Below are 25,898 nucleotides of genomic sequence, written 5' to 3'. Positions count from 1 at the left end.
AAAGATAACCACAAAGCCTTCTTTAGCTATGTCAAGAATCTAAGTGGCAACTCACAGATATGCTCTGAGCTAGTGCAAAATAGCACAAAAAATACTGAACCCACTGATATTGCCAACATCCTGGCAGATAGATTCAGTGCAAACTTCACCCCCCTCTCACCCCCAAAAGGGCCCACAATAATACCGGAAAAGTGTAGTTTCCTGGAAATCACAGATGCACAGGTGAAAACAGCCCTTTCAAAAGCCAAAAGCACAGCATCAATGGGGCCAGATGGTGTCCCAGGCTGCGTCTTGCATGAACTACAGAACGAACTAACCCCCCCACTTAAACACACTGTTCAACCTCAGCCTCTCCACAGGCTACGTGCCCATAGAATGGTGCACAGCAATGGTTATTCTGCTCCAGAATGGAGGGGTCACAACTGACCCTGGTAACTATCGCCCCATAAGCCTGACTAGCCTGGTCTGCAAGGCTATGGAGTGCATCATCATGGAACTCATTAACAAAGACATTGGGAACCTCCAAACACTTGCCCGACCCAGTTTGGCTTTGTTAAGGGCAGATCATGCCTACTAAACCAGGTTGACTTCTTAGAGGCAGTCACCAAGGCCATAGATGAGGGGAAGGTAGTTCACACAGCCTACCTTGACATCGCCAAGGCTTTTGACACCATTCCCCACTCGGGAATTATAGAAAAACTCACCAGCCTGAACATAAACCCCTATGTCACAAGATGGGTTGCCAACTGCCTTACAGACAGAACTCACACGGTAAGAATAGCGGGCTTCAGGTCCGACTCTAAACCAGTCACAAGTGGTGGCCCACAAGGCTCGGTCCTGGGACCCCTATTGTTTGGCATATACTTCTCAGAAGTACAGGCCAACACAGGAGGACTATGGCTAACCATGTTTGCCGATGACTGCAAACTGGGAGCCATAACTGACTCTCTGGCTGACACGGACATTCTCCAGAAGGGCCTTACTGAGACGGACACCTGGTGTCAAAGTCATAGTCTCAAGCTAAATGCCAAAAAATGCATAGTCATTCCATTTGGGAAAAACAAAACACCCATGAATTACCACATAGGTGGCAGCCCCCTTAATACAGAATAGGTAATAAGAGATCTGGGGACCCAGGTAGATAGTAATCACTCCTTTGACAATAATATTGTCAAAGTAGTTACAAAATACTTCTATGTAGCCCATCTAATTACTAAAGGGTCCGCATCTAGAAATAAAGAGGTTATAGTGCCCCTCTACTCGTCACTCATCAGACCCATCATAGAGTACAATGCTCCATTTGGGATGTACCTCACAAGACACTTCCAACAGCTGGAAAGACCACAAAAGTACCTCACCAAGAGGATTACTGGCTTCAAACATATGTCCTATGCAGCCCGACTGGAAAAACTCCAGCTGTACTCAGTCACATATTGCTTACTCAGAGGTGATCTCTGCCTGACTTACAAAGCCATGCCAACTCAGAATTGAAGGACATGCTCCACCTAAAGAAATACAAGTCACTGCAAGCCACTCGCTCTAGTGAGCTAAACCTCACCACAACAATAAATAGAACATGCTGGAGGGATAGATTCCTGTCACAGAGACTCCCCATGCTTTGGAACAAAATTCCTAACTACACTAGGTAGTGCCCCTCACTAACAGTCTTCAAGAGAAACCTTGACGAGTGGATGGGTAAGAGAAGATAAACTCCTGGGATCACTTAATTGGCTCTTCTTGACAGAGGCTCAGTTAATTAATCAATGTGGCTGCGAAAGCTGACAGACTCTGGCTAGGCTTATAAATGCCCTCGGGCAGATAGCCTAGTACCTACCTATGAACCTATAATAGGAGAATACAAATTTAGTTCTCACTTCTCACCATAGCTCTCAACTCTTAACACAAAAATCTTGGACAAAGCTCACAAGTGGTGGTGGCTAGGGACTTACCAGTGACACATTTTAAACATTGCTTGTATAATTTTGTAAAGTTGCTAGAATAAAATGTTGTGTTACCACCATGCATTTCACTAGCAAGTATTGAACCCAGGACCCTATGGACTACAGTCAGAGCAACATACTACTATACCAAATCAGCAGCTTCCTGAAAAATAGGAAGACTGAAACTTAATGGCTATCATTTAGTGACTTCATTTCTCACGTCTCACCACAGCTCTCAACCTCTTAGCACAAAATACCTGGGCATAGCTCACAAGTGGTGGTGGCTAGGCACTTTAGGCTCTTTTTACCCTGTACCCAAGGTACAGAGTTTGAGCTTGAATTCCTCTAGCCACCACACACATTGCACACAGACAGGCATATACATTGTAAGGGTGTATGTATGGTACTTGCACTAATCACCTATGTTCAGTGAAGAATTAAAGTCTGCAATGCTTCAGATTCTTGCTCCATTTACTGTAGCCACTTGTATACAGGCATAACTAAGCACCAGGGTTGCTGACACAGCTAGTGGAGTATCACTAATTATACAGTGACAAGCCAAACCAGCTGTTAAAGTGGGGGTGGGGGGTTCTGTTAAAAGAAATCAACATCACCCTTAGGCTATAATACTATGGGAGCCAAGCTTTTGCATGTAAACTTTCGTTTGCAGTTAAACACATATGTAAAGCAGCATGTTCTTAAGTTGTTATTGAGTGTGGGCAGTTAATAAAGTTCCCTTCTGCAATGACTAATTGTCTATGCATGGAATAAATTCCATGTAAGATATGCTCCTATAAATGCGCCATTACATAACATTTTGAATAGCCTGAGAAAAAAGCCACCTAAATCAGAATGCTTGTTTGTCCATACTTTTCAGTGTTTCTATGTTACTTATCTGCAAGAGATGTGTCTCCTTGTACTAAATAAGCAGTGTATGCTGGTGTTTACCTTCAGTAAAAAAATCATGATTTGCTATTATATCTCACAGCTGACAATACTTCTTTTTGTTGACTTCATAATTACATACAGCCAAATGCATTTCTTTAAAATCTGCTGTAGTGTCCCATATATCAGGATAACAGGGGAAAGTACCAGAATCATCATTTTGTGAAGGCAATGAGAAATCCCCAAGATGCCTTGGGCTTTCCTGCATTTCCTAGTATGCTTACAAAATCCTCTAGAATAAACTTTTACAGGACTGCCTTATAAGAAATTAAACAGGCAGACATGCATTGTAACCCCTAATGTTCTACTAAAAGGGGACACAGCCCAGTGGTGTTGGAGATGGGAAGCAGCTGGTAACAAGATAAATGGATCTATTAAATCCACACATATACAATACAATTAATGTATTGTAATGTACATGTAATGGAACAGAATCTGAGAGAAAGTGCACAAGGGAAAGAGGGGAAACATTAACATCAAGCATTTTTGGATATTCAGTTTATTACAGTCTGTGTAACATAGCTATTTAACTGAATTTATTCTCAGTCTTTGACAGAAGGTATCCAGAAAATAAACTTGAACTTCAACATCCTCAGTGACTCATAAAATAAAGTAAAATACTAAATACTCTGTGGAAATGCATGCAGACTTGGCACACTGATAAATAAGTAATATGTACCTAACAGACTCATAGTTTCTGACTTCATTGCCGTTTCCCTGCTGCAGAGTTACAGTCTTCATTCCGCTGCAGAGTTACAGTCTTCAGTTAGTCTTCATTCTGCTGCAGAAACCATTTCTGCACCCACCAAAGTTAGTTTCCTTGATAATGAGAGTCTTCATTCTGATAATGATCCAGTAACAGCAAAGCAGCCGTTTGTAGCCGTTCCCACTGGCATTTGAGCAGCCAGGCCAGCCCGAAATGCTTGAGCTCCTTGAACTCAATACTGACAGGCTGTTAGCCCTGACAGAGCTGATGTCATCGTGTGCACGATTATGTCAGCTCTAACAGTGCAAAAATTGAAAAAACAAAAGAAAAAATCAGAAGTGAAGGGGTGCCACTTGGGAATCATGGCACCCCTTCATTTTGACCCCAAAATTTGGTAAAAACTGAGTAATTCAACACAGTTGGGAGGTATGTCTATACTCAAAATTAATTGATTATTCCATCTGGCTATAGTTGTGAGTAGTTGTAAAGGTATGTTACACAAGAAGTAGGATTTGTGTGATAGTAGGTGATTATGAAGTTGCGTACAACCAATTTTCTATCTAGCACTCTGGAAACAGGGCTAAAAGTACTCATTAGTCTAGATGTGTTAGTATTAGTGTGATTACCGACATTATGTTGTTTCTTTTCCAAATGTTGGGTATGGGCCTGGCCTGCCCATATATTTCTGTTTATGACTGCAGTTATTGGATGGGGAATCTAATAAAAGCCAGTGGGTATTTTTCAGCAGAGACAGCTCAATGATTCTGGCTTGATGATCATAGACCTATTGATGGCAGTATTAGCTGGTTGCAGAATAAAAGATGGGTGGCTTATGGATTCCAAGATAACACTAATGCTGATGTCTGGTAAATGCTTCTTTAATTAGGGATGGAAGTGACAATTTATGTTTTTTAAAACACAAGTAACAAAAGGTTGCATAGTACTAAGGTATTCCTTTGTGGAATGGGAAGCCTTTGTGATCAGTATAACAGGGGTGGGTTCGGTGAATGCTTCATTTTGGTGGTTGCACATACTAGGAAATGCTACTGATGGGTCGTTTTGCGAAATGTTTCATTTTGGTGATTGTGCATATCTCAACATTTTCCTGAAGGGGTTGCTTGGGTGAATGTTTCCTTTTGGGGCATGTGTATACCTGTATGTACTAATTAAGCAGCGTTAATCTACAATAAAGTTGGTCGACTTGTGATCTGTGAGCATCTCTGTTTCATCCTTGGATCTTTTATTGTTTTCTTGTTGGGTGAAGTTTTTTCTCTCGGTTGTGTTTGGTTACTGATGTACTAATGAAGATGTTGGTTGGGGAAATAATTAATTTGTGTATCAGGGAAGTGCTTGTGCACACATGGTCAGACTGCTGAAGTGACTGGTGGGCAAAATAGTTTATTGTGACGTTTGGGTGCTTCTGCGTACACAACACAAACAACTGATTCACTGGATTACTGCATGGTGACATGAACTGTTCTCTTAGCTGATCTATTTGTTAGAATGTTGTAGTACAAATACGGTATAACAACCATAGGTTTTCTTTAGCTCTGTTTTTGAGATGGTTATTATAATTTTTTTTTTTTTATGTATCCAGCTTTCAAGTGTGTACTTGAATGAACTGTGAACAAATGAAATTTGATTGGAATGAATATTGGGATGAACAGGTGCCAGTTTCTCCGTTATTGATCAAGTCTTTGCCGACTTCAGTGAATGAAGTCTGCCCATGCTGTACTTTGGTTAAGAATTATTTATTATCCGTTAACAATATGCACGTACTGTATTCAGGAAAACTGCTGATAAATACGTCTGTAGAAATGTTGGAATGATGAATAACAAACAGTGCTGATAAATACAGCCAAAAGTTCTGCAAGTATATTCTGATTCAATCTTTCTTTCTACTGAATAATGTCTGGGTGGTATGAGAGGTTTAGTTAAATATATTTTATTGCTGATTTTTGGCATTGCTAAACCAGATATTTTAGACAATATTTCTGGCTTTTTTACTTCTGTGTCTTATTGTAACCAGAGGTATGGTTAGGGTGAGATAAGATGAATTACTACTTTTTGGAGTAATTCTTATACAGATCAACCAGATAAGTTAGATATTTCTGACTGTAAGTATCTTTCTGATTCTACTGAGGAGTGCCTGAGTGAGATAAAGGTTATTACATGCAGACTGCTAGCAGCATGGAGCTATCATAAATTTTGGGCAAAATTGCTGTCTTTGTCAGTCATGTGTGGAATTTAGGTGGGAGGAAGGGCTCTGTAATACATAAGTGTTATACTATTTTTACTGAATTACTATGGTTTTCTCCTAACAGATGATGATGACTCTGTGTTACATAACACCTGCACAAGGTAATATAATGACTGACTACTCAACAGGTTATGTGCAGCAATTGTCACCTGTGTCTGAGCATGCACAACTTTGCAGTAATGAAATGTAGGTCATTATTACATTAATAATAAGTGAAGTTACAATATAATACTGAGTTATTCTCACTTTTCAGGTAAAACTCTCAGCAGGTGTCAATGTTATTCACATAAGTAGAAGTTGTTATCAAATTTATGAATGTGCAAGCCTGATTAGGGCTTTTGTCTACGTGGAGTCATTTCAAGCACTCCCCCACCAGTATATTTATGTCATTTGTAAAATTTGATGCACAGTAGTGTACCCATTGTGGTTACATGCTTCATATTTTTATGAACTACTGTAATTGAACATTGTATCACATAGTAATTTCCTGTATCACACTCTCACTATACAGTTTTCTGCTGTGTTGCTTTTCCACTGCCTCTGTGCAACTGCTGCAAGATAAGGCAGACTGCTGACACTGAAGGAGGTCATGAGACATTAGCGGTAGCAGCAGTCTGCGTGGATAGCCAGCACATGTACCAGACACATCAGATGCCCTTGAGTGCAACTGAAGTCCCATACCTGTCCTGGGTTCATTAGTGGAGTGATGGTTCTTACCCTGATTTTTCTCTATATATGTGCCCTTTCTCTAGCCTTTTGCCAGTACCTATTCAGCGGCATGTTGGCTACACCAAGAATGTGTATGTTTACAGTGATATATGTCTACTACTAATCTGATTGTGTGTGTGAGCTGCTGGTTTTTGGGATGTGTTAGGTATATACCTCTGCATCATCACTTCAAATAATGAACCAAGAGAATAATGCCTATGTGGATAGCAGTGAAGATTCCAACAGGCAAACAAGATAATGCACATAATATACATATACATGTCATAATAATGCAATAAATCCCTCAAACATCATCAGTAACTGGCTTAGATTTCTTCCCTGTGTAGGTACTTCTACCTTGTGACAGTGGCATGGCTTCAAGAGCAGGGGAACAACAAGTGAGAGTGTGGGTGTGTGGCCATTCCTATGTTCACTGGGCTGCCAGATATGCCTCCAGAAATAACAAATACTACAACTTGAGCTTCCCCATATCTAGATTGAAGGTACACTGGATTGCAAGAAGAGGTATGCTCTGGGGTGGACTCCTCCACTTGTTGGAAGTGAAGTGTTTCATCTACCCTGAGCCTGACATTCTTGTCTTGCACATTGGAGGGAACGGTGTCATCACTCATCCACTTGGAGAGCTGAGGTTTCAAATCAATGAGATTTTTAAATGCATGCAGTCGTGGTCACCACATTGTCATTTTATGTGGTCTGACATAATTCCTCACCAGATCAGGAGACATGCAAACAAACAATGGGCAATGCACAAGGCCAGATGGTTACAGAATGGGTTCATGTGTGGATTGATGATCAGGGTCAGAGGATCAACAATCATCCATATCAGCATCACTGCAGAAGATGATTACCTTTTCAGAATTGATGGAGTTCACCTAAATGAAGATGGCATTGACCTGTTCTTGACTGATTTTCACAATGGTGGGATGGCAGCAGCGCATGACATACTGACAACATGCACCTAATGCCAAAAGATGGAAAACAACCATGGCCAAGTAGGAGCAGTATGGTAATTGAAAGTCCATTACATTTCATGAAAACCTTTTTCACTGCTTAGAACACAGTAAAAGATTTATAATTGTACCTTTCTAGGGAACATGTCAACATGCTAAGTAATACCTCATTTGAAGACAGTGTTAGGCCTTACAACATGGCAAAAGAACTGTGCCCGTAGGCTGTACACATGTACAGATATCACAGTTTATTTAGGACTTAGGTTATGGAAATTACGAGTTTTGTCATATTTTGGTAAATAACTTTGCTAGGGAGCATATAATTGTGCTAGGTAATACCTCATTTTGAAGACAGTGTTAGTCCTTACAATATGGTAAAAGACATGTGCCCATGGGTTGCACACTTATACAGATATCACAGTTTGTTTAGTACTTGGTTATGGAAATTATGATTTTTTTTCATATTTTGATAAATAACTTTGCTAGGGAAGTTTTCAATGTAGTCAGTAATATCTCGTTTTGAAGACAGTATCAGTATGTACAACATGGTAAAAGAACTGTGTCTGCATGCTGTACACAAGTACATATATCACAGTTTGTTTAGGACTTAGGTTATGGAAATTATGATTTTTCTCATATTTTGGTAAATAACTTTGCTGGGGAGCATGTAATTGTGCTAAGTAATACCTCATTTTGAAGACAGTGTTAATCCTTACAACATGGTAAAAGACCTGTGCCTGTGGGCTGTACACATATACAGATACACAGTTTGTTTAGGACTTAGGTTATGGAAATTAGGATTTTTTTTCATATTTTGGTAAATATTTTTGCTAAGGAAGATGTCAACATGCTAAGTAAGACCTCAATTTGTAAACAGTATTACTCCTTACAACATGATAAAAGAACTGTCTGTATGCTGTAGACATGTACAGATATCACAGTTTTTTAGGACTAAGGTTATGAAAATTATGATTTTTTTCATATTTTAGTGAATGACTTTGCTAATACCTCATTTTGAAGATAGTGATAGTCCTTACAACATGGTTAAAGAACTCTGCCCATGTGCTGTATACATGTACAGATATCACAGTTTGTTTAGGGCTTATGTTATGGAAATTATGAATTTCTTTTCATATTTTGGTTAATAACTTTACTAGGGAGCATGTCAATGTGCTAAGTAGTACCTCATTTTGAAGACAGTATTAATAGTTACAACATGGCAAATGAACTGTGTCTGTATGCTGTACACATGTACAGCTATCACAGTTTGTTTAGTCTTGTAGGATTATGAAAATTATACATTTGCCATATTTCTCATTATTATGCCCATATCTTTGCAAGAGAGTATGCTGTCAACACAGATGATGCATTGTTTTAAAGCTGAAATTGAGCCACATACACTGATATGTCATCTCTGTCTTTTTCAGGTGATGAGATAGTATGCTTTGTTTACTTATCAGTTATGAGAAATATCAAATTAATCATATAGCTGTGAATATCTCCATAATGAAGCATCACACAGTAATGGTTAAGGTATCATTTTAAGCATTTTAAGATGACATTTATACAAATTAATTACACATACCAAGATATTGTGATTTGTTTTACCAAAAAGGTAAAAAATATGCATAATATCTCCATTCCTTGCCAAATATTTAATAATGAGTTAGATACACACTATCAACATTTATACTGTTGGAAAGGTCAGTGTCTGATGAACATCTTTCGAATTTACATTTTTAGTCTAGCTCTTATGGCTAAAGAGTTATAAACATTTGTTTTCTGTATGGTATTACAAATGGATTACCTGAAAATGAGCTCAGGCTGCACTGTTCTTCCTATGGTGGAAGTAAACAGGCAACATTTTCTGAGCTGCTCCGGAGTGAATGAGTTAAAGAAACAAGGCAGCTATTCTCTCTCTTTTTTTTTGTGTTCCAGTTGAGGTGATACAAATTTTAATCATACAATTGTTTTTTAGACTGTGATAGACAATTTAACAAGCTAAGTTATATATTTAATAAAAAGGGTGATGTTATGTGAGATAACGCTGTTAAAATAAGCCTGTATTAAGTCTTTTTCATAATGACATTTGTAATGTCCCTCCTCTGGGCCAGTGATCAAGGAACCTCAATCTTCACCACTGACATCAATGGGGAATGTTCAGTGAGAAAAAAATAGGCACACACACACACACACACACACACACACACACACACACACACACACACACACACACACACACACACACACACACACACACACACACACACACACACACACACACACACACACACACACACACACACACTATTTTCAGATGCATCACTCTGCAACAAGTACAGGTTCCCTTAAGAACACTCAGGTAGTGCACAGTATAGTCCTGGGGCTGGGCTTTCTCTCCAGACCTGAACAAGACTACCCACTGACACAGCTATAGAGTTGTGTCCTTAGCCAGGTGTTCCAAGCCAAGTCCTCCACCACTTTCTCTGTGAAATCAGTGCTCTAAGTGTCCCTGTTCAATGTAGCTGACATACACATTATCTTTGAGAATTGATTTTCACACACACATATACCTGGGAAAGGCTGGCACACCTTACCCGCTTTGCCACCTCCACCCAGACTATAAGGTAGATACACTGCCACCAGAATACCCAAAGCTAGCTACTCTAAGGTCTTACCAGGGTACCCAATTGCTCTGAGTAAAATTAATACTTATACAAATGGTAATGTTTGACCAAGCAGTAAGATTTTCAGGAACGTGGAGCTACAGTGCCACTAAATAAATGCAGTTAATCTCAAAGGTTAAATATTTTCTGAAAGACCAGACACAATGAAAGTTATAAATATATTTATAATAATGAATAATAAAATAGAATCCATGAAAATACTGAATATCTATTTATAATAAATACCAGAGTTTCAATACACAGGAAATATAAAAAACAACACAGATGGAAAGACTCAGATAGACATAGAAAAACAATATTTAGCTAATTTCACTATATTTTCTAGCCGACTGAAGAATTACTGTTCCCTAGTTGCTTACTAAAGCAAGGCAAGATGAAGGTGGATGAGTGTGTCTTGCCAAGTCCAAGAAAACGGAGTGCCCTTCTCACATCTCTCACTAGTATTTTAAAACAATTTCAGCACCAGCTACAGAATGACATCACATGTGGTCAGCTGACTCTGTGGTTCTTACACTAACCCCTCACTAGCAACTGCACCAGGATTTGGTACTGATGTGCCACAATATGCAGACAGAACTTTAGCTAAGGTATATTGCAGCATTTGGAAAGTATAAAGCATTTCCACCTTCCTGTAGAGACTATCAAGCCATTTTTGGCACCCCAGAGGAATAATTAGTTTGTCACCAAGGACAAAAGAGTAGGATCCCAGCCCCAGCTTTTCACAGACATTATATCTCTGGCTGCATTCAAAGTGGTGAGATAAAATCTTTATGGCCTAAGCCAAATCATTTAATTTCAGGCTATTTGTCTTAAGGTTACCTGGGCTGAGCTTAACCCTTTCCCTTCCACCAACCTTTGTTAAAATATGTACATTTGATCAGTTACAACAATACAGTCTGACATATGTGAGTATTTCTTTTCTGTCCAGCAGGACCCACTGTTGATACAATTTTTAACACAAGCATCTGTACAAACCAGTTTGATATTCAAATGACATCATTCTTTGCAAAACTCCAGCTAGCACACATGCACTGCCCTACTCCCCCAGCACAGCTGGTACTACTTCACATCATTACAGCCTTTTCTTTTATTTTTTGTGACTTATGGTTTATTTACCACCCTGAGACATTCTTTAATACCCTACAGTTTAAAATATTTTATATATCACAATTTCATGCATTTTTGCTTGGTGCACATTGTAGAAAGACACTGGTATTTTGCAGGCAATTTATTTATTTTTATTTATTTTTGTTTATCTGGATAAGATACAACTGGATCCTCAGGGAGAAAATCTCCAGAGAAAAAAATTACAGAAAATTACAGAAAAAGGAATTTCAATTAAAAAAAATAGTAGTAACAGTTTCTATTAATTTAAATGATACACACAAATAGAGCATGATGTAGGATACACACAATAATTAAATGACAATCCCCCGGATTCTCTAAAGCTTGCACAGTGTGCAAGTTCAGTGCAGAAGCTCGAGCAGGCAATATGTCTGTTGCGTGATCCAGGAACAGCCTGCAGGGGCGTGCATGAGCGCTCCTGCACTAATTCTGCATGGACAAGGCCCTTGTATGCAAATCACCCCATTTGCTGGAGACATCTATGCAAATGAGGTGATTTTGCAATCCAGGAAGCTTACAACCATCTGTGCAGGACTAGTGCTATCTGCAGAAATGTACTTGGTTAGTAACCAAGTACATTACTGCAAAATCCAAAACGGACTGGTGACGGCTCCAAATAAAGGCTGCATATTATGTAGTAAGCATGCCAATGGCCAAGTATAAGGCCATTGGCATTGCAAACATTAAAAAAATACAAAAATCAACTTTTGTTTATTTTTTAGCCAATCTCGGCTGTTTAAGCGTAGGGCAGCGGCATGCAAACGGAATTGGGGGGGGGTAATAAAATTAACCTAAATTAAACATACTAACTAAAATCAGTATTCTGCCATGCAAGTCAATGGCAGTCAGAAGACAACATGGCCAGTGAGTAGTGGTTACTAAGGGGGAAGGCTCAGTGTGAGACATGTAACTATGCATTAGCAGGCAATCCTATGCAAATGAGGGGAAGGATAGTGAATCCCAGTTTTCCCCAGCATGTGAGCCAGGTCCCAATAGTGTAAGAGTATCAATAGCTTAGTACAAACCTAGGAGTTAGGTGACATCATGGGGGTGTGTGTCAGGCATATTGTAAGTGGATTGGAGCCCTGTGGCTCGGGTTTGCTCCTAGCTTAGCACAGCTAAGCAAGGGGGTGCATCTAAACCTGCCTAAAACTCTTTACAAAGCCTAAGCTGGTGTGCATGCCATGCACTGGGTTTTATAGGAAGAAAAAAGAAGTTAAACTAGGAAATAGCAGCACTGTGCACATTTGAGCACTGTATTTGTGCGGCGCACCCCTGGGCTTAAACAGGAAGGCAATGGGAAGGGAAAACAGCAGTAGGAAGGTAATCAAAGAGAACTAGCTTAGCTGGCAGGTGAAATGTATCAGAATCATCCAATTACACAGGCAGCAGACCAGCCCAGCCCAGAACACTACTATAAACTATGCAAACACCTTCCTGTCTGTTTTTTCCCACACTCTACACCACCGGTATAAACAAGCGGGGAACTTTTAACACTCACAACAGCAAAATGATAGGGGCTGCAATAGCTATCAAACAACAACTTGTGGAATAGGCTGATGGTGGTGAGGATGTGAATGTTGTCGACCAACCCACAGTGAGGAGATGGAGAAGAGTGTGCAGACCCAGGCTAACTTACCAGGGGCTACATGAGCTGGAGATAGTGGAGCACTATAGGGTGGACAGGGACCTCCTACAGCAAATTGTTGAGCTGTGCCGGCCATGCCTCACACACAGAACTAACAGAGGGGAACCCATCCTGGTGGATACCAAGGTATGTGTAGGCCTATGAATACTAGCTACAGGTACCTTCCAAAGGCCAACTGGGAATAGGATGTGGATTTCACAGGCATCAGCATCTAGGGTACTCCACCAGTTACTGGATGCCATGTTAGCACATGTCGGTGAGCATGTATATTTCCCCAACACCTGTGAAGCGTTGGCCAGCAATATGCAACTGTTTCACCAAATAGCAGAATACCCTGAGTTAGTGTGTGCTATAGACTGCATGCCCATACACATCAAAGCACCACCTGTTGAGTGGGGTAGGGTCTGCATCAACCACAAGGGCTTCCCCTCCATCAACTACCAGGTCATGTGCGATGCCCAGTGCATAATAATGAATGCGTGTGCTGGCTGCCCTGGAAGCTATCATGATTCCCACATCTGGCATCTGATACAGCTGTACCAGAGATTTGCCATTGGGGACATCCCTGACGGTCACCTAGTGAGGGATGCTGGATACACACTGGAGCCGTGGCTGATGACTGCCATCAGAAATGCACACACACACACAACTGAACAAGGACTCCATAATGAGGCACATGCACAGACCAGAATTATAGTAGAGCATGTGTTTGGGATGCTCAAGTCACGGTATCAGTGCCTGGACACATCCAGTGGAGCCTAGCAGTACTCACCAGCTACATGTACCCAAATTGTCCTTGTATGTGCCATGCTTCACAATATGATCCTGTGGAAACAGCTGCAGCAGGAGCAGCATGGGGCAGGGCCATACAGTCCTCCACCATTGCCAAGGCCTGCACAGGCACAGAGTGACTCAGAGGAGGAACAACCTGATCCTGCCCTAGTAGGCAGAAGGAGGCATGCCCAGTATGCCCTGGCCTTGGCAAAGAGACAATGCATAGCACATACACTGACACAGGAGGAATCCAGGGAATAACTCCTCTCTCTCATTCTCATATACAGTAAAAAGGATGCCAAACATTACACTACCTGTGCTTAACCATGTGTAGAGAGTGTACTATGTGCAACTCACACAGGCATCCCTGCAGCACCACCCTCAATACTGGGACACCCACAAGGTAAGTGACTTAAACATGCTAGTCAGGAGGGTTCACATACACAACAACAGTCACAGCCAGCAGAACAAGTATAGACAAACACAAACAAAGGCTGTGCTATGGCTTCTGAATGAGGCCTATGAGTAACCCCCCCCCCAGGCCTACACAAACAGACTACAGCAGGTCAGACAGTGGGATGTCAGTTCTGAAGGGTAGAAAATCAGAAACTAATATGTGGGTAATTAAAAGCTGAGATCTGTAGTACACTGGTATGCCTCTAGTCAGCATGATAGGTAACACTACAGAATGAAATGGAGTACCTGACATACCAGTACAGTCCTAGCAAATGTGTACGAGTGTCAGGTGTGCCCCCCATTCTACATAAAAATGTAGTCACATTCAGATGTGCCCCCAATCCTGTGTAGAAATGTAGAAATAATCAGGTGTACCCCCCATCCTACGTAGAAATGTAGTCACAGTCAGGTGTGCCCCTCACAATCCTGTGTAGAAATGTAGAAATAGTCAGGTGCCCCCCCATCCTACATAGAAATGTAGTCACAGTCAGGTGAGCCCCCCCAATCCTGTGTAGAAATGTGCAAATAGTCAGGTGTGCCCCCCATCCTACATAGAAATGTAGTCACAGTCAGATGTGCCCCCCCAATCCTGTGTAGGAATGTAGGAATAGTCAGGTGTCACCCCGTCCTATGCAGAAATGTAGTAACAGTCAATGCCAAATGATTGACGGATACCCTGCAGAGACAACATGCTATCTGTAGGTGTACAACACAAAGGTCAGCACTGCAGTACAAACTACCTGGACTCAATCCACACATTCAGTACAAACAGGCATACTGAGCGTGCCCACACATTTAGAAAAATGAAGGCAATGTCAGTCAACAACATACTGAAAGGTCATACTGGTCATGCTCACACACTTAAATACATGAAGGCCATGTCTGCAAACAGCAGTGGACCAGACATATCTGGCAGCCACAGAAGTTAGTGCAGACACTCCTCAGTATGCACCACTCATGCTTTGCACACACAGTGGATAGGAATACAGGCATATATGTAAGGACAACACACTATAATAAGCCAAAGGTAGACGTACATAGATGTGTGGAAGAGGGTGATGGTGACAGAGCCATCCAGTCCTGTAACACCCAGCACACAGCCAAAGGGCCACAACCACATGAGAGTCAGATGTCACTCACTACAGATACTAGCCACCAGTATCTGTCAGCATAACAGATTATGTGGTGCATGTTCCAGCTGTGCAACATGACTGTACAAGAAAGTAGTCATCTAGCTGCTGTATACACGTACCTGTGAAATATGACCCAGGTTGTGCCCACATGTGGCTTGTCAACCCCCAGATGAATGGGTTATAGCCCAAGCACACACACACACTGCCCTCCCCATAGCCCCACTATGACAAGCATGCTGAGGTCATCCACTGTGAAATACACCTTTGGGAGAGTTTTAGCCCAGTAATCTCTGTGGTGCATCCCATAACTGCATACTACTGTAGTGTGATAAAATAGTTTGGTAGGAGTTCTAACCCCAGCCTTGGCAACTGTGTATTTCTGTGTGTGTGTGTGTGTGTGTGTGTGTGTGTGTGTGTGTGTGTGTGTGTGTGTGTGTGTGTGTGTGTGTGTGTGTGTCTGTCTGTCTGTCTCTGTCTGTGTAAAGAGCAATGCTTTTTAGGGTGGTCACACTCCCTACAATTGAAATGCTCTACTTTGGTAAGGCTGCTGATGTCATCCACCTAGAAATACACCTCTGGGAAGGTTGTAGCCCAGTAATCTCCGTGGCACATCCCATACCTGCATACTGCTGTAGTGTGATAAAATAGGTAGGCATTCTAACCCCCAGCTTTGGCAACTGTGTGTATGTGTGTGTGTGTTTCTGTGTGAGTGTCTATTCGTCTCTGTCTGTGTAGACAACAATGCTTTTTAGGGTGGTCACACTCCCTATAACTGAAATGCTCTACTTTGGTAAGGCTGCTGATGTCATCCATCTAGAAATACACCTCTGAGAAGGTTGTAGCCCAGTAATCTCCACGGCATGTCCCATACCTGTGTACTAGTGTAGTGTGATAAAATAGTTAGGTAGGAGTTCTAATCCAAGCTTTGGCAACTGTGCCTGTGTGTGTGTGTCTGTCTGACTCTGTCTGTGTAGAGAGCAATGCTTTTTAGGGTAGTCACACTCCCTACAATTGTTATGCTCTACTTTGATAAGGCCACTGATGTCATCCACCTAGAAATACATCTCTGGGAAGGCTGTAGCCCAATAATCTCTGTAGCGCATGCCATAACTGTGTACTGCTGTAGTGCGATAAGATAGGTAGGAGTTCTAACCACAGCCTTGACACATGTGTGTGTGTGTGTGTGTGTGTGTGTGTGTGTGTGTATGTGTGTGTGTGTGAGTCTGTTCCTGTCTGTGTAGAAATCAATGCTTTTTAGGGTAGTCACACTCCCTGCAATGTATATGATCAACTTTGGCAAGACTGTTGATGTCATCCACCTAGAAATACACATCTGGGAAGGTTGTAGGCCAGTAATCTCCGTAGCATGTGCCATAACTGTGTACTGCTATAGTGTGATTTAAAACTCTGGTAGGGTTCTATTCCCAGCCATGGCAGTTCTGAATGTTTTGTGTGTGTTTCAATGTCTGTGTAGGGAACAATGCATTATAGGCTAGTCACACTCAATACAATTCAAATGCACTACTTTGGAAATCCTGCTGATGTCATTCATTGTGAAATACACCTTTGGGGAAGGAGTTCTCCAATAATACCCATAGTGTGTCATATAACAGCTTCCTGCTGTAGTGTGAAATAGACCTCTGTTAGGGGTTATATACCCACACATGTCAGTTGCAGATGCTTTGTGTATGTGTGCCACTGTCTGTGTAGGCAGCAATGCATTTTAGTCTAGCCACACTCACTACACTTTGAATGTCCTACTTTGGCAATCCTGCTGATGTCATCCAATGTGATATACACCTTTGGGGAAGGAGTACTCCAGTAATCCCCATGGCACATACTATAACTGCATAGTGCTGTAGTGTAATAAACTAGTTAGGTAGAGGTTTTACTCCCAGACATGATAGGTGTGTGTGTGTGTGTGTGTGTGTGTGTGTGTGTGTGTGTGTGTGTGTGTGTGTGTGTGTGTGTGCGTGTGTGTTTATGCATGTGTGTTTGTAACTCGTATCCTGTGTGAGTGAGTGACACCTGGGCCCAATGTGGAGTGGGTTTTGCAAATTTCTTATAAGGTGGCCCTAGTAAATATCACAATGTCCACCGTACAGGGATAACAGATGTGAAATAGCCGAGAGGCTGGGGTACAAATCCATACCCATACATGTGACATCAAGGCCAGACAATCACAGTTAGCAACTCCAGTATTACCCAGAGCACACACTCAACCCATGTCTCATACACACATATGCCTAGGCAACAGCCAATATGTGGGGAGTACACTGCATATTGGCCACTGATAGTAACTATGGAGTGAATGCAGTGGGCTACAGAGGGCATGGCACCCTGTCCATCTGTCCAATATGCACATACATGCAGACAGTGCACCTTCCCCATGTTCCCCACTGGACACGTACAACACCTGTGGTGCCATCACATGTGACCCACAGAGGACATGCCATGCCTAAAAATATGCCGTGTATGGACAGATGCCACTGACACCAGGGAATGCCATTAGCATGCTTTCAATGTAGGTGCAGGGTAAACCTGCTGTCCATTACCAGTTCCCACCACAGGTGGCCAAGACTGGCACATCTGATGATAATCTGTGTACACAACATGGGCCATCACCCCAAGTATAGTTCCACATGTCACTGTAGATATATGTTGGAGGTGTGCACATCACAGACACCGTCCATGTCATGGACTAAGGAACACATACATGGCAAGTGATGCACAGCATTGGCCACATGCAATAGTCAACCAGGGGACTGGATGGTGGTTACAAAAGCCACCTGTGTGGGCAAATGCAGAAACTACAGCCCTGAGCCACAATGTAGACCATTGTCATATGGCCTGATTCCAAGGTGTACTCATCACCTAGCCTTGTATAGCCATCTGGCACAGTCGACCACCACGCACCCGTGCAGACATGCAACCATGCATGTCATTACTGGCACCCTGTGTGTTTGTGTGTGTGTGTGTGTGTGTGTGTTCTATGATGCGTATGATAACATCCACACTCACTACAACCCCCAGTGGCATACTAAAATGTGCTGTCTCATGTCAGAAACCTCCCCATATCCTTTGCCCATATAACCTCCATATGGCCCATGTGGTGCATGTGATACCTGCATAGTAATGTGTTGTGGCAATCTCACTAGTAATGAGCTGTAATCCTGGACCTCCAAGTGTGTCAATGTGTGTGCATCCCTGTGAGAGTGTGGCTGTGTTTATGCTGACACCTGTTCATACGGACAGGCACGTGTACTTCATCTACCATATAGCTACCATATCTCTGTTGCAGATGTCACTCACCATCACATATATGTTCTGAGGGCTCCACAACAGGTAACCTATGTGGTGCATCCAATAACTGCATAGAACTGTAATAGCACTACATAGTCATCAGGGGTTTGATACCCTGTGCTGGTAGGTGTGTGACACAAACATGCTTAAGTTTTACTCTTCCACCCCTCCCTGACTTGTCTTTGCCTCTGTCTGCCTCACTCACTCCCTCACTGGTGGATGTGGAGACCTACACCCGCTTTGCCTAGGCAGCAGCATGTGTATTTTAGGTAATGCTCATGATCAACTGATGGCCTCTGCACGAATTGCAGCCCTCCCCTAGCTGATTGTATATGGAATAGCTGTGGTAACATTCCCATAGCCAATTGCATGGAAGCATACTCCAATATCTAGGAACATCATGTTGGTGTTGGGCCTTTTCATTCACTGTGAACAGGAACTCGATCTGTTGTTTGGCAAACAGCATCTCAGATGGAGTGGGGATTTACCTCTGACAACCTACATTGTGGAAACAGGCCAACACATAGGAGGGGATGTACCTGACCTGACTACAGACTGTAAGTGCTGCTATACTGCATTCGGAGTAATGTTGGTTTAACAGGATGTGTGTGGATATGGCTGCCCTACATGTATTAATACATACCATGTCAGTTCTATGTTTATGAGAACTCCCCATCTGTAGGATTATCTGTAGACTGGGCAGTGTGTGGTGCCTTTGGTTTCATGTGTTACCCAGAGTGCATGTATCTATGAACTGCAGAAAGTAGTGTGAGGATTGCAGTCTGTAGATGGTGAAACCGTGACAGTTACTGAATTTATATCCCTCATAGGACATATGTTGCAACAAACTCTGTTACAACAGTAAATGTATGATGTTATCACAGCTACATGTCAATATTGGCCCTGTGCATGTGCTTCCAGCCACAACTCAGTCAACCTTTGTACATATATCATGCATTAAGAGGTGCATATGTGCTGTACACCATAATTAGTGTCATCATATCTGATAACAAGCCAGTGAGATGTCAGACTGCTACACATGTTATATACAGTAGGGGTTATATTTGATGACATAACCTAGACGTTCTGTGGTTGTTTGTACAGTACTGAGGTCTGTGTACTTATGGTGAATGTCGACAGAGTATGCATTGTTAACATGTGCCTTGGCCTCTGTACAAATTGTGGTAGATGTCATCGTTCGAAGTCCCATCCTATCTGATGTTACATGCTGCTTCACTGTATGTTATCGTATTGGCTTACATGTTTGTAGGGCCATACACACACATGTCCCATACCATAGACGGGCATTAGACCATACTGTGCAGTGGCCCAGTATATGTAGGGTTAGTGTGTGAGTGGCACATATGAGGATGGTGTTGAACAGATAGTCCATATACTGTAATATTATGCTAGCTTATCATATGTGGCTGTGTTCACATTGGTTGTGGTTATGCACTTTCACACAGGTGTATCTTATCTTGTGCTGTGACATGCCTGTAGAGCTTGCTATATATGCAGGTAATTGTGCATTCCCCCATAGGAGATGTAGGCCAGTGTTGAGCCAGTCTGCCTGTAGCCTACACAGTGCTTTGTTACATGCCTAGCTGCTTAGTGTACTTACCCAGTGAGGTGTCATGTCCAGATACTTGCCAGATGCACTGCTGCTGGGCCTCCCTTAACAGTCATGTATGTCAGACAGAGCGGTGGGATGCTGTACAGATGTATGTCAATATCTAGTAGGTAGCATGTGGCCATGGCACCTCTATACCAGCAGTTATTTTGTGCCAGGACAGATAGGGGTGTGTGAATGCATAACCTATGGGGGCGAATATGTACCAGTCATTTTGTGTTATACCCATCTACATGGCTGTTAGCATCCATATTGTCAGGTTTCGTCCACATGTTCTGCACTAAGGGGTTCTGTGTATACTTTTGGACTGTACAGAGTGTGTCAGAATGTCCACATCTATTGGCTAATATCTCTACTGTAGTCCACAGGAGCATTACATGCTTGCCACGGTACTGTACTATGATGTCCTTAGGATGTCTGTCAGTAGCCAATGGTGCACATGTGAAAAGCAAATGTGACCTCCCACACACACTATGTCTGTGATGACAACCCCTTTTACAGTAGCAATATACCTGCTAAACATGCCTGACATCCCCTTGCACTACGAAGGTGGGACTATAGGGGCTGAGGTAGGGCTACACCTCATGTTCAGGACATATGGTGAAACTGCACTTCAGTGCAGAAAAGGGAAATTCTCCCTATCTGCACCGTACAATGTCGTTGAAAGTCTATCTTCGAGCACGTAAAATTTCGAACGTTTGGTCTCAACCATGTAACGTTCGAAATTCTGAATGTTCAAAGATTTAACAGGTACCCTATATATATATATATATATATATATATATATATAATATAATATATATATATATATATATATATATATATATATATAAATATATTTATATATATATATATATATATATATATATATATATATATATATATATATATATATATATATATATATATATATATATATATATATATATATATATATATATATATATATATATTTATATATATAGTTGTATCTGCATATATGTGTCTGTGTATATGTATCCTGGGGATGTTGATAGCTTCTACATTTTACATCTCCTATGGGAGGCAGACTGTACTGGATGATATGTTATCAATACCAGCCTGACATCATACAGGTGGGATGTAGTACTGTTAACATCATGTGCCCATGTCGTGTCAGGTCCTGGTTATGGGATCTGTAGAACTTGGTAGTGTATTGCAGGGCAGACGTGTTTGGCTGTTGGGGGGTATGCCAATTCGTACAAGACATATATTGTTTGGTGCCTCTCAACCCCATAACGGTGCATATGGACATATATGTTTCTGTTAATCTACCATTGCTATTTACAGATGTATGGCCATATATACCTATATATATATATATATATATATATATATATATATATATATATATATATATATATATATATATATATATATATGCTTACATATATATAACTATGTCCGTATATACCTACATAGATATATATCTGTGTACATATATGTAACTTGCTGTGTATATGTAGACATATAGGTGTAGACATATATATGTCAATGTAGGCATTTGCATGTATATATGTTCATATATATTTATTTATATGTATATATTTCTAAATATATATATATATATATATATATATATATATATATATATATATATATATATATATATATATATATATATATATATATATATATATATATATATACATACATATATAGATATGTTGTATCTGTTTAGATATTAATATATTTACACACACACATACATCTAAATGTTGGTATACATTCTCTGTACTTTTGCATGACTTGGGCTGGATGATATGTTTCTGAAAGCATCAGATATATTTATATCTGACATGGCTTAGTGGTAAATCTCTTTGTCTTTGGTGTGCAGGATCCTAGGTTCGGACATTGAAGAGGCTGTTTATTTTGTTGCTGGGCAGAACACAGGCTGGATACAGAGTGATTAAGTCACTTTAAAGCAGTTGTAAGTGGGTTTTCCCAGGTTTGTGCGGAGGTAAGCACTGCTAACTTCCAGATACAGTTTCTTATACTCAGCTTCTAAATTGCTTAACGTGTGTAGGCATTACTTAGCCTCGCGCAAACAGGCTTAAATCAGCTTACTACTGCTTAAAAGTGTTTACTCCTGCTTATCCTCTGCTAATTTCTTTGAAAGAAAAGAAAAAAGGGTTGATAGGAAAGTGGTGAAAAAGGGGCACAAGGAGGGAAAGACAGTAGGGAAAATAGCTAGGGGATGTGCAGGAAGGTTGTAGGGAAGGTCCATAGCTACCCATTTCTTCTACAGCAACAGCTGTGCATATACACTGAATTTGGAGGTAGATTTGGATACTCAAACCCCTGGGAGAGGGGTGAGGACAACAATAATAAGTTGTGATGCCAATTAGACCAGATTATGTCTGTCCAGTGGACACATGTGTGAAATGGACAGCTATATATGGGGTGCGATTTTTCTGTGGGAACAGATTGCCCTTTTTCTTTTTTTTTTCAGGTGAGAGTGGGATGTTGGGGAGGGGTAGTAGGTATATTTGGGGAGGTAAGTTGGGTAGGTTAACAGACAAGCCACACAAGATGCATACAGGGGCAGTATATGACAAGGGTGGGGGCTAAACACTGTGATGGGGAGGGGTGTTGGGATATCTGAAGCCCGCAAGCCCCCTAGTGGTAACAGTGGGACTGAGGTCCATGCCCATGGGCAGTCACCACTGCACCTTCACAGCCCCAAAGGTGGCAGTGCTGGGGGCTGAGCCGCAGAGCCAGGCTGACTCTCTAATCATGACACATGGTCCTTGAGCTGGCGTAGAAGATCACCAAACTGCTCGCTGACCTGACAACAGGTGCCTGTCCATGCCCACTCTCGGGGGTTGAGCCCCATCCCCTGAGGTGGTTCCACCTGAAGATGGTGCAGGACCAACAGACAGAGAGGTCCCGGGTTGGGCCCCAGACATCCTGGTGCCCGCTGTCTTGGCCAGCTGAGGTGGGGCATGTGGGTCCGCTGGCACCAGCCTTCCCAAGCGTGCTATAGTTTTTAGATTTCAGCATCATATATGGGTTAGTAACAGTCAACACATTCCAGGGTTAGGTATAATAGCATGCATAGATATTCCCATTAATCCAGACACCAGATATGGAACAGTTGCATAACAAACAATACACATGCATATATGAGACCACAGTGGTAATAAGAACAGCATGCAGGTATGTTGCTGGCAGCATGCCAACAATGTTGGAATAATTCAATATGGCACATGCATGGGAACCAATAAATATTTTTCAAACAATTGGACATCATCAGAGTCAGTACATACCAGTTGGGGTGGCTCTGTTGATTATTGTTGGAGATAAGGTGGGGGGGAGAGAAAGATGTCAATTAACAAGTAGTATATTCCTGTACTCCACATTAATTTCCTAGTCAGTGCTGTTATCTGTACCTTACATGTCTTACTACACTACCCTATAGACTTATATTGGACACTGATATGGCTGTTGACATCATTACACATGAACCGGTTTTACCTGCAGTATACACCTCCTATCTGGTATACCTGTGAAGGGAATGTTTGTTAACACTGACTATTTGTACACATACGCCCGGATTCCAGGCTGATGTTTTGCACTATGCTATCCAACTCTTTCTGCACAGACTCTGGTCATGTGTTGAACACATACTGGTGTGCCTGGACATATCTGGAATACTGCCCTCTTCCGCCTTTAGTGACCTGACACACATATACATGCTTTCCTACACAGTTATATTATGTAGCACAGTGTGGGCAAAAGTGACCAGTGATACTTTATTATTGAGAGAAACTGCAACACTCACAATCCCCTAAAGTACTAGGGTGGACAGTACCAGTACAGGTTATACTGGTCTGTATTTCTCAGCACAGTGTTCGTATCCAACGTACCTGTGGGAGCAATGCTTGTTAGCATTACCTGACTGTTGCCACACAAGGTTCCAGATTACACATTAGTATTATAAACGTACATTTCCATGGAAGGTTGGGCGCCAGGCTGGCAACTCGACACTGTAAAAACTCTACTGCCAATCATGAGCTGACAGGTGATCTGCTGTGGCGACCCCTAACTGGGAAAAGCCAAAAGAAGACAAAGAAGATTATGCACATACATCTCACTCTGTTACTGTACAAACTCTGGTCACAGTGTGACAACATGGGAGTGTAGATAGGACATACTTGAAATAATACTCTCCTAACAGTTTTGGGGGTTGCTACAGTGACAGGTGTGTTCTCATGATGGTTGACAATCACTTGTGTTCCCTGTTTGCTGGCTACACATCTGGGATCATCCCACAGACTTGCCAGGGGGACAGGCAGTAGATATGGGCACATATACTGGACATTCTGGCCTCGTGTACAGTTGTGGGGTATGAATCTGCATGCAGTCTAATTCCACTCCCAGGATTCAGATAATGGTTGTGTCTGCTACAACTTAAACCCTGTCCATCACAGTTGTGTCTGTTATATTGATATTGCTGTATATCTCCAATCTGCTTTCTGTCTTTTTAATCCAGTGTTTATGCATTCTGACCTCGTATATCAACACTCTTATACAGATTTCCTAGACAGTTATATGTTGTAGGACAGTGTGGGTGACAGTGATGTGCAATACCTCATTATTCAGAGCAAATGCATATCATTCTTGTATTTCTGGGCGCAGTGTTGGTATCTGACAGACCTGTGGGAGGAATGTTTCTTAGCAGTACCTGAATGTTCCCACACACAGTACCAGGTTCCACATTACTTTTATGCACACACATCTCACTCTGTTACTGTACACACTCTGACCACAGCTTAACAAGTTGGGGTGTAAATGGGGCATACATGGCTTCTTGGTCACATAAGGTATTGGGGAGTTGCTAGTGTGTCAGGTTTGTTGTCATAGATGTGTGTCAATCAGTTGTATTTCCTGTTTGTTGCCCTATATGTCTGGGATCATCCCACTGATTTAGGGGACAGGTTGATAGGCAATAGATATGGGCCACTTTAATAGACATTCTGGACATATCTGTACAGTTCTGGGGTATGATTCTGTATGCAGATTACTACCACTGGCAGGATTCTAACTGTGGCTGTGTGTGCTAAAAAAACAACAGTTCACATCTCAGTTGCATGTGCTATTCCATTTTTGTTGTCTGTATTTTCCCTGTTTACTGTCTATGTGTCTCTCAGTTGTACTAAATGGCCTCTGGGGATTACATCTGTCATATACAGGCATTCCTACGCATTCAATTTATGGTGCATGGTGTGGGTAACAGTGCTTCATACTACAGTACTATTACATGACTGCAAATCTACATTACCATATGATATCAGAATATGCACATGCAGTCCAGCAGTTAGACTTGTTTTGTCAGGATGTTACACTTTTATTGCCATACTAACAATATGAGACTCTTCCTGCCATATTCTCTAGTGTATGCAGTACTTGCCTTGAACAATACAGGTTTTATACTAGCAATTCATTTACTACTACTTTTATTTTTATTTCGTATGACAGTAAAAGCATGAATATTACTGACCTGCCTCGCGTCACAACCACACCATGTGGCAGATGTGGGCCTCCTGGTTCATGGCCCACTCTATTGCAGCTGTGGGGGACATAAGAGGAAT

Source organism: Protopterus annectens, chromosome 8.part0 (genome assembly GCF_019279795.1).
Source record: "Protopterus annectens isolate FY-2018-M chromosome 8.part0, PAN1.0, whole genome shotgun sequence".
Lineage (NCBI taxonomy): Eukaryota > Metazoa > Chordata > Ceratodontiformes > Protopteridae > Protopterus > Protopterus annectens.
Note: the sequence above shows the minus strand (reverse complement) of the source record.